Raw genomic sequence first — 13,408 nt, 5'->3', positions numbered from 1 at the left:
ATGTTTGAAATTTTGATAATGTTCCCAAACAAGAACGACAATACTCAAAACATATTGCATCTATTTGAGTTATTATAATAGTAGAGAACGCTTACCATGCCTGTGAACCTGGTCCGAGTTGCTCATTTACTCCTGTAACTTTGTACATATTATTTTAGATACTTTATGTTCTCTGTTGTATATGTCTGTTGTCTATGTCTGCTATTTATCCCTGGATCACATTCATTTGATTTCCGCTTGAATCTTGTTTCCCTTGATTACTTTTGCATAATATAAATAATAATGATAATAAATTTGTCCACAACAATTTACATTCATCCTAGCTATCACTGTAATACAATATTGTTGCCTGGAAAAGAAAATAAAAAAAAATTAGGTACATCTTCACCTATATGTCTTTATATAAATACAGAAATACAATTCTTATTAATATTGCATTTTTTTATGGTATATACATGTTTTAAGGATAAATCTCTGATCAACTCAAAAAAGGAAGACCATGATCTAACTTAACTGGTTTACTCCAAATTAACAAGGAGAGGAAACATATTCAAGCTCTGTCTCGTGTAATAAAACAATACAGCCTGCCGAAACCTGTTAACTACAAAATAAGATGTTTTATAAAAAAAATGAAACTTTCTATGTATATAGGTATCTTATCTTAATTCGAATAGAGCAATGGCTTACCTTTAATCAATCAAACATAAAAGAGATAATGATAAAGGTATTACCAATATTATGTTTAACATGAACGTCATTATGCAACATTTCTTATGTTTAAGTACTTAATGGTAAACCATTCCCATCAACGTGACAAACTGATCATTGATTATACGATTATATATATTGAATGTGTTGTCATATTTCAAAGTAGTTAGGCTGTTGTATGTATTCTTACCTACTAAGATGATCATGACCGAAATGCTATTGTTTTACGCATTAATATTTCATTTCAAATGTTTTTATAGCAAATGTTTATGTAATTTACAACTATCAAGCACACACCAATTCTGTATCAAGTTTATTCTATTACCTAGGCTCTAGAGGTGTGTACTTTTTTTAAAGCCATCGTTACACTCCCTAAATTGTTTGCACTGCCGGTGTACTATGTCGATACTAACGTTATTAGAGGAGTCCAGGATTTTTTGTGTTAAGTCTTTGTCCTCTAATCAGGAATATCCCGTTCTTTGTAATAATAATGTTTGTTTTTTTGTTTTGTTTTGTGGTATGATACCCCTAACCTTTTGGAAATCTATAGACGAACAGTGCTGTAATTACATTATGTTAGATTGCTATGGGTAGGTCAAAAAGAATATTTGTACCCCAGTGGTCAAATTATGATTTTAATATTTTACAATTGTTACCCTACCGGTGAACCTGGTCCACGCTCCCAGTTTTCAGTGGAGTCCAAGTTGTTCATTTGCTTTTGTTACTTTGTATGTATGATTTTAGTTACTTCATGTTCTTTGTTGTGTTTGTCGGTTTTCCATGTCTGGTGTTTGTCCCTGGATTACATTCTTTTGATTACGCTGTAACCTTGGTTCCCTTGAATAATCTTGCATTACGCTAGAGCGAGTACTAAGTGCTCTGATTTCTTTAAACGCCATAAATATCTGCGTAACAGACTCCTGAATCAGGGGTATGAGGCAATGTATCTCAAAAGGTCCCTTACCAATTCCTTTTTTCATGTATCAGTCATTAGTTTAAAAATACTCAGTTTCTTCTCAAACAAGTAATATTTGTTTTGTTTTTTTTAATTATTTTGTTGTACTAATATCACCACTGATTTGTCGATTATAACATGTTAATGTTATTTAATTACTACCAGTATATTCACGCTGAAATAGACGACGGGGGTTTTGCGCACTGTAAAACCTAGATTCAGCACTCTATTTGTTTGAAGTGCCGGTAACAAGTCAGGACCGTTGCGGCTCCAGCTACTCAGTTGATGTTATATCTATTATATCCTATTTATTTTGGACTTGACTTGAACATGGATAGGATCTGTGTTTGGTAATTTTATTCTTACCTTAATTTGAAATTTATCAATTTATGTTAAGGACCAGAGTGGTTAAAATACATAAAATCATGTCATTCGAAAAAAAGATAAAAACATACATTTTTTTATATGTATATAAAATCTAATTGAGAAAATGAATACTCTATTTTGTATATTTAATAGTTATTCACGGAATAATTCGATAGTCAAAAATGTTTTGTATGTTTTTCGTGGTGGTCCTAATCATATGAAAAACATATGTTGTAAATAGTGTTTCCTTTCTATAACGTCAATTTTCTTTAAATATTTCATCACGTGGTCGCTATATAACCTTTTCCAAGCTAACATTTGATCTTCACGATATGATACATTGTTTTGTTCTGCCCACATTTAATTAAGTTGTACTCGTTTTGCCTCAGATTCAGAATGCAAGCACGCTCTTGACATGCAACTTGTCTTTATTAACGCTTTAAACTATTTCCCACATAACTCAGTAACGACATTCATCATGTACTGAACATTGGCCCGTAAAATTGTGTGAGTGTTCGATAGAGTAATCAAGGGAAACAAGGTTATAGAAGTAGTAGCAAAGAGTAATTGTGTAAAAGTGATCAAGAGAACCAAGAATCAAGCGGAAGTCAAAAAGGTGTAATCATGGGACAAAAACTAGACATGGAAAATAGACACACACAACAAAGAACATGAAATATATGTTTTTTTAAGTAACACTTCCATGAAATTAACAATTATTTGTCGTTACAATGTAATGCTACCATTTATTTGAATTATCCCATCTCAAATCTGAATCCATTGAATACTGGCTTTTTTTCACAAAATATGCATTAAGATTTACTCCTTTTAAGTATCTACTTTACCATATGCATTTTGTATAACACTGTTCCTATAGTAGAAATCCAATTAATGTCATTTAAAGGGCACCTTATTACGGCTATTCCAGTTTTATGAAGGAAGGAATAAACAATAATTGAATATTTGAATATATATTATAAATAATGTTTTTTTTTAAGTTTGATCTGAGTTTCCGCTATATTGATGACGTATTATCATTAAAAATCCTTTTTGGCGGTTTTATTCCGTGCATCTACCCCACAAATATTGTGATAAAGGATCCTACAGACACTGTGAAGTCAGCCTTGACCTACACTAAGAGATCGATCGAAAAGGAAATCTATTTAAAAAAAACTATACGACAAACGCAATAATTTTTCATTTCGTATTGTCAACTTTCATTTCATCTGTGGCAACACCCCTTCAGCACTTGCGTATGGAGTTTTCATGTCACAACTCATACGTTATAATAGAGCTTGCCGTAACTACGACGACTTCATTTACTGCACTTGGCTTCTAACATGAGGCTTTTGAACAGATTATGTTGCATAGGGATTGAAGTCATCACTACAGAAGCTTTATGGTCGTCATCATGAACCTGTGGATCGTTTTGGCATACTATCTGCACAATGAGAATCGATTTTTTAGAGCTACTCGATAGATGTTTTACGAAAAACAAAGGAAGTTTGATGATACATGTGCAATGGTAAAATAACCTCATAAATGTTATGAGATAGAACTATGTAAATAATAACTTTATGTGTCATTAACTTCCATATCTTTGTATTCTACGATCCTCAGCCAAGTCACGGCAAACGCTTTAAAATTGTGAGTCATTGATTCATTTTCAAGCATGCGTTATTTTAAGGATAGATTAACGACTGTTTAACCGGAGACAGATCAATGGCTCCGATTGGGATGCCATGCCTACAATATGCTTATGAGCCATCGCAATAAAATCCCGGATCAGTATGTCGTACTGGTACAGAGCAGGTCTATTTAATTGGTCCATTGTTATCGTCCTGAAATTCATGATGTACCCTCCAAAATGAGATTAAACCATGATCAATAAATCAATCTTCATCAATACCTAGGGACTGCTGGTGATAAGAATACAGTGTTGCTAGCGCGGGAACAATTTAGGTTTCATATTCCAAAATACAAAGTTACGAACGTGAAAGCAGTAGACGAGATATATAAATAAAACATAAACGCAGATTTTATACACTACATTTGAAAGGTTTTATAAATCTGCAACGTTCAAAGCAGATTAAAAAGTATGTCCCTATCATCAAGGTTAGTATGTACATGTGCATATGACCAAATCATGAAAACTGACAGCTTTGGCGCTGGAATCTGTTATAATCAGGCAAAATTGAAGAAAAATGATTCATGCAAAACCCCCCCCCCAAAAAAAAAAAAAAAAAACGAATTTTCAAAATGACAACATAGTTTGAAGTCTAACGAATTGGCAGTTTGTTTGCCTTAGGTGGAAGAGGATGCAAATAAGTGAGCTTAAAGTTACAAATGATAGAGGGTAAGTGAGTTATCTTACTTGGTTGAAACAATGCAATGCATTTCCTATAATCTATATCTCGAATAATTAACACTTCAAAAAGAAATAAATGTAATTTCAGATAAATTTTTATATAAGACTTCATGTTTTACACCATTATTTTTCAACTGTCTGATTCATACAGAGAACAGCACTAACATTATAATATCTTATAATTATGAACCATTTGTAAGATGAATTAAACATAATCACGGCATATTGCTATAAACCCATGATAAGTGCAATCATACGTATAAAACCTGTTTCTTTTAGCTTGTTTTTAGTACAACTCACAGTGCCAAATATGTAAAGTGAATGTGCAAGCATATTGTTAATGATACATGGTTATGGCAATAACCCATTTGGTTTTTGCTGTGAACCAAAAACTATTGTTTACTTTTCCTTTAAAAGTAAAAATATAAAATGAGTACATTAAAAACCTGAAAACTATTAAACCGAACCCTGAAAATCCGAAAAAAAAAATTTAATAATCTGTCTAAACAAACAAAAATAATGATGTCTTCTATTGATACCAATGCTTAATGAAGTATGTTCTTACAATAAGTAAGTAAAAAAGGAGTGACATGATAACAAAAAAAAAGGGTTTTCTCTTTTTTTCGTTGCTGACTTTATTGTAATTTACACAAAATCATTAGTACAGAAAAAATACTGTTTTCAATATATAGTTTTGTGTTGTATACGATCGTTAGATGCAAATTTTCATGCATTTCTGATCATTTTTTCGTGTGCACTCTTGTTGGTTTTTGTGATGTTCTACAGTCGGGACTTCACCTGTAAAATGAAAACAAAATGATAAAATCCTTAGTTGGAAAATTAAAAAAAACTTGAACAATGCTTGACGAATTCCATCTAAAAGATTTAAAAATATCTACGTGCGTTTTTTTTTTTTTTTCTTTAATTATATCCTACTTCTAACGCTTCGCTATTTTTTGCCGATATTTTTTTCAATTTTAAATAACAAGTCGAATACATATCTTCCACAGATTATCATTTTCTTATAGGTGCAAAGGTCGTCCGCCCACATATATCCAAAGCCGCTTTTCCAAAAACATAAACTACCAGTGCGAGCGTCGTTAGGTTGTGGTCCGATAGGATACCAAAATACGATGGTCATTTGTCTCTCTGGGTCCACCCATTTCCAGCCCACCTCGTCATGGATGTCTGTTCCACCTAACCATACAAACCTCGAAATGAATTTTAGGAAGTAAATATCCCTATTTTCAAAGAGTAATTAAGGGAACCAAGGTTATAGCGGTAATCAAAAGAATGTAATCAAGGGCTAAAGACCAGACATGGAAAACAGACATACACAACAAAGAACATAAAGTAACTAAAATCATACATACAAAAGAGCAAAAGCAAATGAGCAACTCGGACTCCACTAAAATCTGGGAGCATGGATCAGGTGCATCGGTAGAGTAAGCGGCATCTGCTTTTCTAGAAACACCCGCCAAGTTGCTCATAAAAAGCAATGTTCGGGGTAGACGAAAAAGGGATGGGAAACTATGACACGTTGAACAACTCAGTTTTAATGGCGCAGATGAATACACCGTAACGATCCACGAGATCATGACGACGATCATAAAACTTTTGTAGTGATGACGTCAATCTTGTAACCCTGTTCCAGAAACCTATTTGTTAGAAATCTAGCGCGATACAAAAGTGTGCGTAGTCTCGGCAAGCTCCGACATGACGTATGAGTTGTGATATGAACACTCCATACGCAGGTGCTGAATGGATGTTGCCACAGATGAAAGGAAAGTTGCCAATTTTGAATGAAAAGTCATTCCTTTTGTCGTAAAGTTTGGTCAATAGTTTTCCTTTACCATCGACTTCGAAGTGTTGGCCAAGATATGAGGCTGATTTCACAGTGTCTGTAGTATCCTTTATCTCAAGTTCTTTTGGGTAGATGCGATGTATCAAATCCCCGAAATTAGGATTGTTTTGTCGGTTAAACATTTAGTGCTACTAAAAGTATTTATGCAAAGATCAAGTTTGAAGTTAAGTAGTTAGAATTAAAAACACAATTGTGATAAATCTGGTAGTTGGTAATTGATTGTTTTTTCCTGTAAGGCAAATTACAAACTATCTCATGTAAGGAGTATAATTTCAATGTTAGGCATTTCAATTATCAGCATACCAATAGCATACCTGACTGAAAAGAATGAAAAACCAAAGCATGATTTCATGTGCCGAGTGCAAAAAAATGTCAAAATTTGTACGAGTACTCAAAAAAAAAAGTTATTATATTTTCGTTATTCACGATTACCAATGGATTATCCTATCTATTATCAATAGTTTTCTCCATAATGTTTTGCTGTTTTTAATATTTATTAAAAGTTTAGGACTGGCGTATTGATATTCGTGTCTTGACGTTTTGGCACTAGAAAGTCGGATAATAATATTACCAAGTTTATTTCACAGTAGGAATGATCAAACCTTATTATACAGGGAACATTCAATCAATAACTGATATGATATGTGGGAATATAATCGTACAACACCGGCTTTGAGTTCTTGCTATTTTTATCACAAAGGCAATCATTCAGTGACGTAGGCATGTCAATAGTGATACATAACATATCCAATAAATTTTAGAATTGATTTTTTTTCCGGATATGTTACAGTTATTTTACAGATTTCACAATGCCGGAGTTATGTTTCTTTCTTTTATTTTTTTGTAGGTTTCTTCTATGGCTAATTTTGTTTTGTTCTTTCTCTCTGTGTGTGTGTGTGTGTGTGTGTGTGTGTGTGTGTGTTTAAGAAATTAAATAAAACAGCAATGTCAAATGTTTTTTCTCGGGTAAAATAACTTCAAGAACATCGAAAGGACAACTCACGAAGAGCAATCATACGACACAAACAATTAAAAAACTACAAATAGCTAAAACCAATAGTTAGAATCTCTCTTTAACCGGACTGTTCCATATCATCCTTACCGATTTTTTAAGTAGAAATCTGAGAATAAGGTCAACAGTAATCAAGAGAACCCAGATTCTAACGGAAATAATTGGTATGCAAGTAGGGATAAAGACAAGACGTAAGCATCCTCTGCTCTTTTTAGACACACCCGTCCAGTTGCTCATAAAAAGTCATATCCGAGGTAGACGAAAGAGAAAAGAAAAGCTATAACCCGAAGAATAAATCGGTGATCCTGGTGTAGTTGGATACACCGTTATGATCTACGAGTTCATGATGACGACCAATCTTGTAGCAGCATAACCCTTTTCACGAAGCCTAAGAGTTTTTATAGCTAGCACGGTACAAAAGTCTGCGTAGTTACGTCAAGCTTTTACATAACGTATGAGTTGTGATATGAAAAATGTTCTGCAACAGATCTAGATGAAATGAAAATTGACACTTTTCAATAAAATGAAACTCATCGCGTTTGTCGTATAATTTGGTAAGCAGTTTGTCGTTTCTATTGATCTCTATGTGTAGGTCAAGATATTAGGATGCCATCACAGTATACTTTATCTCAAATTATTACGGGTAGAGACGAAAATATATAAACCCCGACATTAGAATTGTTTAACGATAATACGGCATCAAATAGCCAAAACTGACATCAAAGCATCTACCTAAACGATATTCCTTCTGTAATATTTTTTTTTCAAAGCATGAGGAATCTTTACTCGGTACTACGTCTATTCTGCAGTAACAACGATGTATACTGTTTTTAGTAGGAATTTTGAATGGGCATAGAAGTATGAATGTTGACGTCGTGATTCTATTGTTTTCAGATAATAGTCTTGAATTTAATGTTTCCAGAAGGTCTTCCGAATTTTTCAGGATCCACATTAAATTAATACTACTTCGGGAATAACGAGTGCCGTAGTAAGACTCTAGACCCTCTTTGCCAGCTGTGAGGACAAAAAAATAGAAGTTTTGAAAGAAGTTTTGTGGTACATTTTGCAGATTCAGCTGATCGAGATCTGAGCCAGTTTTCATCCATTCCTCTTGTTAATACCATGATATGAGTGGTTTATTTTCGAGTGTGAAAAATTTTGCGTTAGATGAGGATTTTTTGCGTAATGTATTTTCACAATGACCGACAAACTCTTCAATGAAAAAAGACAAAGATGAATAACTCTATTCTATTTTCAGAAATATTTCGCATAAAATATCCACACTGATGATACCATCGGCGAGGAGTATGGACCTAGTGGTTAAAAAGAAATCAAGAGAACAAATATTGTAGCGGTCAGACGAATGCAACCCTACGTTTATCTTCACGCTGACACGGTTTTGAATTTTATCAAGTGCATTGTGTTCTACTTTTTTCAATTATGTTATGATAATATTAATAATACAATGACACAAATTAGCTTATTTGTCAGGAACCGTTTTATGAAATATGTATTTATACAAAACTCTTTCCATTCAACTTTTGTAACAATGTTGTTGAAAGAAAATATAGCTGAACTATACTATATGTGGTTTAAAATGGGTTAATATTATATCCATATAACTTAATGTGTTGTCTAGCAAGATGTCTAATTGACTGGTTCATTTGTAACAAACAAAAACTATTTCGATAAACTGGGTATGGTATTGTCATTAACGCCGTTAAGTCCCTTACAAACAAATGTTTGTTAACTAACAATAATAAGGTGGATAACATCAATTTTGCGATCTAAAATCTAATTTGGACGAGTGATACTGAGTCGATATGCAAGTATAAATTAATTTAAGTTGACACTTTACTTGTTCGAAATGTAAATATAAATAATTAATGTAGTGTTTCTGACGTTTTAAAATGGTATACCGATGTAGATATTTTGGCATTAATATAATGTCATCATCATCCGACCCAACTATCCTCTTCACGGCCTCGAACTCACGAATTAAATCAAGAAAAGCAATAGGATTTTTATTCTTTAGTGATGATAGCAGTAGTGCACCTACTAAGCTTACCAAGACATGGACGAAAGCTTGACGGACATTTCACCTCAGTCTGCACCTGACACACGGCATAGCTCTTTTAAATTTCCTTCAGTGAGTTTCTCGTGTAGTGCAATATCACAGTTCCTCCTGTATAAATGTAAAAACTTATTTCATATTCACGAGTTAGCAGTGAAATCATTTTCTTTATCCTTCTTTTTTTCAGTTGTTAAAATAGTTTAAGTGTCTATTTGTTTGACTGCTTAATCCACAGCACAAAGATAAAAGTCAGACAATTAAGTCATGTTACATTTGACATTCGATGACAGACCATTGTGTATTATGTGTATGTCATCATTTAGTTGTTGGAAATGAATAATAAAGAATATTAACTCGTTTTGAAGACCAGTTTAGACACTTTGAGTGATTGGTGTAGTGTTTTTTTTTAAACTGATCTCTGACTTCATTGTATGAGTACATCTTATTGTTGTCAAAAAGATGCTTTTTGAAACTTTAATACCAAAACTTCACATTCTACATTCTTGACATTTAAACGTTTGTAAACAAACGCTTACTATATAAACGTCTCCTATATAATGTAGGATTGCAATACAGATATATTATACTTAATATTGGCTGAATATTTATACTTTGAGTGATTGGTGTAGTGTTTTCTTGAAACTGACCTCTGACTTAATATTGGCTGAATATTTAACGATATAAATGATATTGATTGTTTTTTTGTTATAGGTAATAAACGGGACGAACATTATACACGGTGCATAGGATTTAGGTATCTTTTATACGTATTATTTGTCTGTTTGCATCGTTTTGGACCCCGGGTGAATTATTAATAGTTTACTCCATATCATCGCGAATAATAAGGGTTTCTCCTTAACTTGTGTAGACAATTATTTGCATTCCTTAAAGATGAGATGTATAAGGATTTTCCTACCTCCGTTGTCCACAACCACATACTTTGTCTCAACTTCAGACATAACCATGCCTTTATCTGTTTCTCTGATGATCGCCAAAGGAAGATATTGACAGAAGATTGATTGTGCTTCAGATTCAAGCGCAATAAACAACTAATCATCTTTAATGTGGCCTAAAATGTAACGAGACATGTATACATTTCCGATAAGATACTCTTTTGTACCTTACAGGCTCAAAAACATTCAAGCATTCTCGACAGCAGACTAAAATAAACACGATTAAGTGGATTTAACCTGTGAATGGTTATATTTCAAAAGATTGGGGATACATGTACAGTACATGTCATAAATGTTTCTACTGTTTTCATGTACATGTATTAAAAATTGTATAAAAACTATTAGACTGTGGATAAATACATTTACGCAATATAATACTGTTCAGTTATAGATATATATATTTTTTTCTACCAGTTTTGTGCATTTATAATGACGTAATATCTTATGTAAGAAATTAAACATGTGGGACAATTCAAACATTCATATTTGAAGTGTATCATACAGCTCTAGTTTTAAACCGATTTTTTTTATTTTTTTTTTTTTTGTTGGGGGGGAGCGATTTTTTTATTCACGTGTGTGTATATATGTGTGTGTGTGTGTCCCGTTTTTGTTTCATGTTAGATTCTTGCTTGTTTGTTTTTGTTGTTTTATTTTTTGTTGTTTTATTACTATATTTTTGTATACTTGTGGTTATGTAAGATATGAATGTTTGCTTTTAGTCTTATATGAACTACAAAGAATACTATATGAAATCTAGTCAGCCTCGACCGAAAACATCGACATTTGACGACATATTTTAAGACACTTCTAAAAACCACTTATCTATAACAATTCTCTAATAAATAGAATAAACCTTTTCAGATATAATTGGTATTTTCCCAAGTTTACTATGTTTAGTTTTGTCTTTTCTGATCATTGTCCACCATCCTGTATAAATGACGTCATGGTTCCTTGTTTAGATTAATTATATTGCCCAAATGAACATTGTTTTAAAAGGACCCCTATGTGACTTGAGTCGGGGAGCTGCATTACTGCAGCTAGACTATTTCCAGGTAATACTCACTAACAAAATGACGCGTTATGCTTATGGAGCAGGACATTCTTACCCTTCCGGAGTGCTTGATTTCATTCCTAGCTTTTTTGTGGAAGTTCATATTGCAACTATTTTAGTGGTTTTTTTTTTTTTTTTTTTTTTCTTTTTTCCTTATCTTTATATTTCTATATGTAATATATTTTTATTCGTTTCGCTGCATTGTGTATCTGTTGATCGTCTTTGTATCCTATTTTCACGTTAAAGCTAGATACTTGGGCTTTGACATATTAGAAGTATCCCACTGATGACGCTACGGTATTTTTATTACCGTTATTTAGAAACCAACTTTTATTGGAAATGTTTATATTTTGAAATGAGGCAATCGTGTGTATGAATGAAGTAATCTAAATTGCAAAGTCGTTAAATTTCTGGCCATGTACACGTCATACATGTATTATATAGTTGTCTATAAATGTTTTGAACAGTCAACACATATCTTATTTCATTAGGGCTTTGATAAACTCAAATAATACAACCAGCCTTTTAAGGGATTTCCCTGTGACGTGTTTAATTTTCATATCAAAACTAAAATCCTGTTTAAAAAAGCAAATGTATTAAGAACAGGCTAACATGAAATTAATAATAAGATAAAATGTAGTTAAAGGAAGTTTTTAGTATAAAATACATTTGTCATATGCTCATTTTATAATTTTTGCATTACTCTTAACCAAAAAAATATTTATTTTGTTTTGCAAGATACACATTTTCTATGTTTCTGTTAACCTTACCGTTGGCTTTTAAACTTATGTTACAGTCTGTGTATCCTTTATCATTACCGATCTGGAAAGTATAATTTGTTAAATCTTTTTCTTCTAACCGGTTTATCTGCAAACTTATCCTGTATCCCTTGACAAAAACATTCTTCCCGTAGACGTTTATTTTTTCAGCGGTATTAAAAAGACTTTGAGTTTGAAAGAGAGAGAAAGAGTTTAGACTTAATAGATACTAAAACAAGATGGCTCTGATATGTATTAATTGTTAATCTAATAACAATGTCTCATATATCAGATAAACGAAGGTTTTATATTTATTTCAAACTAAATGCATTTGTCATAGTGTAACCGCAGATATATTATGAAGTTGTGAAAATGAACGTCTTACCGTGTAACTGAACGGACACATTTCCCGTTTTAATGGAATTTCCTGTAGAATCCAATATTCCATTAGTTGCTTCACACTTATAAATGCCATTAAGCATGTATCGTTTGTACGACGAATTTAGAATGAGTGACTCTGAACTTTTGAATGATCTTATAAACTCTCCTTGTTCAGTGTAGTGTTCCCACGACAAGATGGTCGAGTTATTTGGTTCTCCTTTAGCAATACAATGTAATGAAAAATTATCCTGTGTAACAACTACAACTGGAGGATCTGAAAAAAATATAATAAAAAAAGACAAGAATGATTTATATTTGTTTGTTTTTGTTTATTGCGCTACAATTAAATAACTGTCGACTCCTAAAATATATCCTTAAGACATGTAATACGTCGCATTCAATTTTGATAATACAGTGAAGTTTACATACATAGAACTTTGATTGTTGTGTTTACTTTCGCTTCTGCTCCCTCATTCTGAGCTACACATGTGTATGTTCCCCTATTTTTGCGTTTGCCACCTAATCTCAATCTATAGTTTGGCATATCTTCACAAGATGCCTGAACAGTCCCGCTGCCAACTTTAGTAATGTAAAGTAGGCGGGTTACCGTCAGCCAAACAGTTAAGTTCGGAGTCGTGTCCTTCTATTACTACTGTACTTGTGCTTGCAAAGTGTACAACAGGACGATCTACAGAAATAGAAAAAAAAGGGAAAATAGGAAAAGCACAGTGAAAAAACATGTGATTGTTCCTTGAAAAAGTTACATAGGCAAATATTTATATTTGTTAATTTGGAAGCTTTTACTTTTTTTTAAAATACTGTTTCTGTCAATGAGTAACTAAATTGCGTTGGTTTGTTTTACTGATTAGGAAAATTCTAAAGGAAAAATGATTCTTAGTACAAAAATGGTAAAATTAT

The 13,408-nt window shown here is 32.6% G+C and overlaps 1 long non-coding RNA gene across 1 annotated transcript; it reads right to left on the bottom strand.

Annotated features, from left to right (window-relative positions):
• Positions 1-4,513: 4,513 nt before the first annotated feature.
• LOC148598604 (uncharacterized) lies at positions 4,514-12,258 on the bottom strand. The gene is made up of 4 exons (XR_015918533.1): positions 12,122-12,258; positions 10,264-10,416; positions 9,342-9,458; positions 4,514-5,594 (listed from the first exon to the last, which is right to left on the bottom strand). It is a non-coding gene; the product is annotated as an uncharacterized LOC148598604 (long non-coding RNA).
• Positions 12,259-13,408: the final 1,150 nt, after the last annotated feature.

The sequence above is a fragment of the Perna viridis genome, chromosome 14 (genome assembly GCF_037379345.1).
Source record: "Perna viridis isolate PV_CMFRI_1.1 ecotype Kerala chromosome 14, ASM3737934v1, whole genome shotgun sequence".
NCBI lineage: Eukaryota > Metazoa > Mollusca > Bivalvia > Mytilida > Mytilidae > Perna > Perna viridis.
This window is presented reverse-complemented; position numbering and strand designations above follow the sequence as displayed.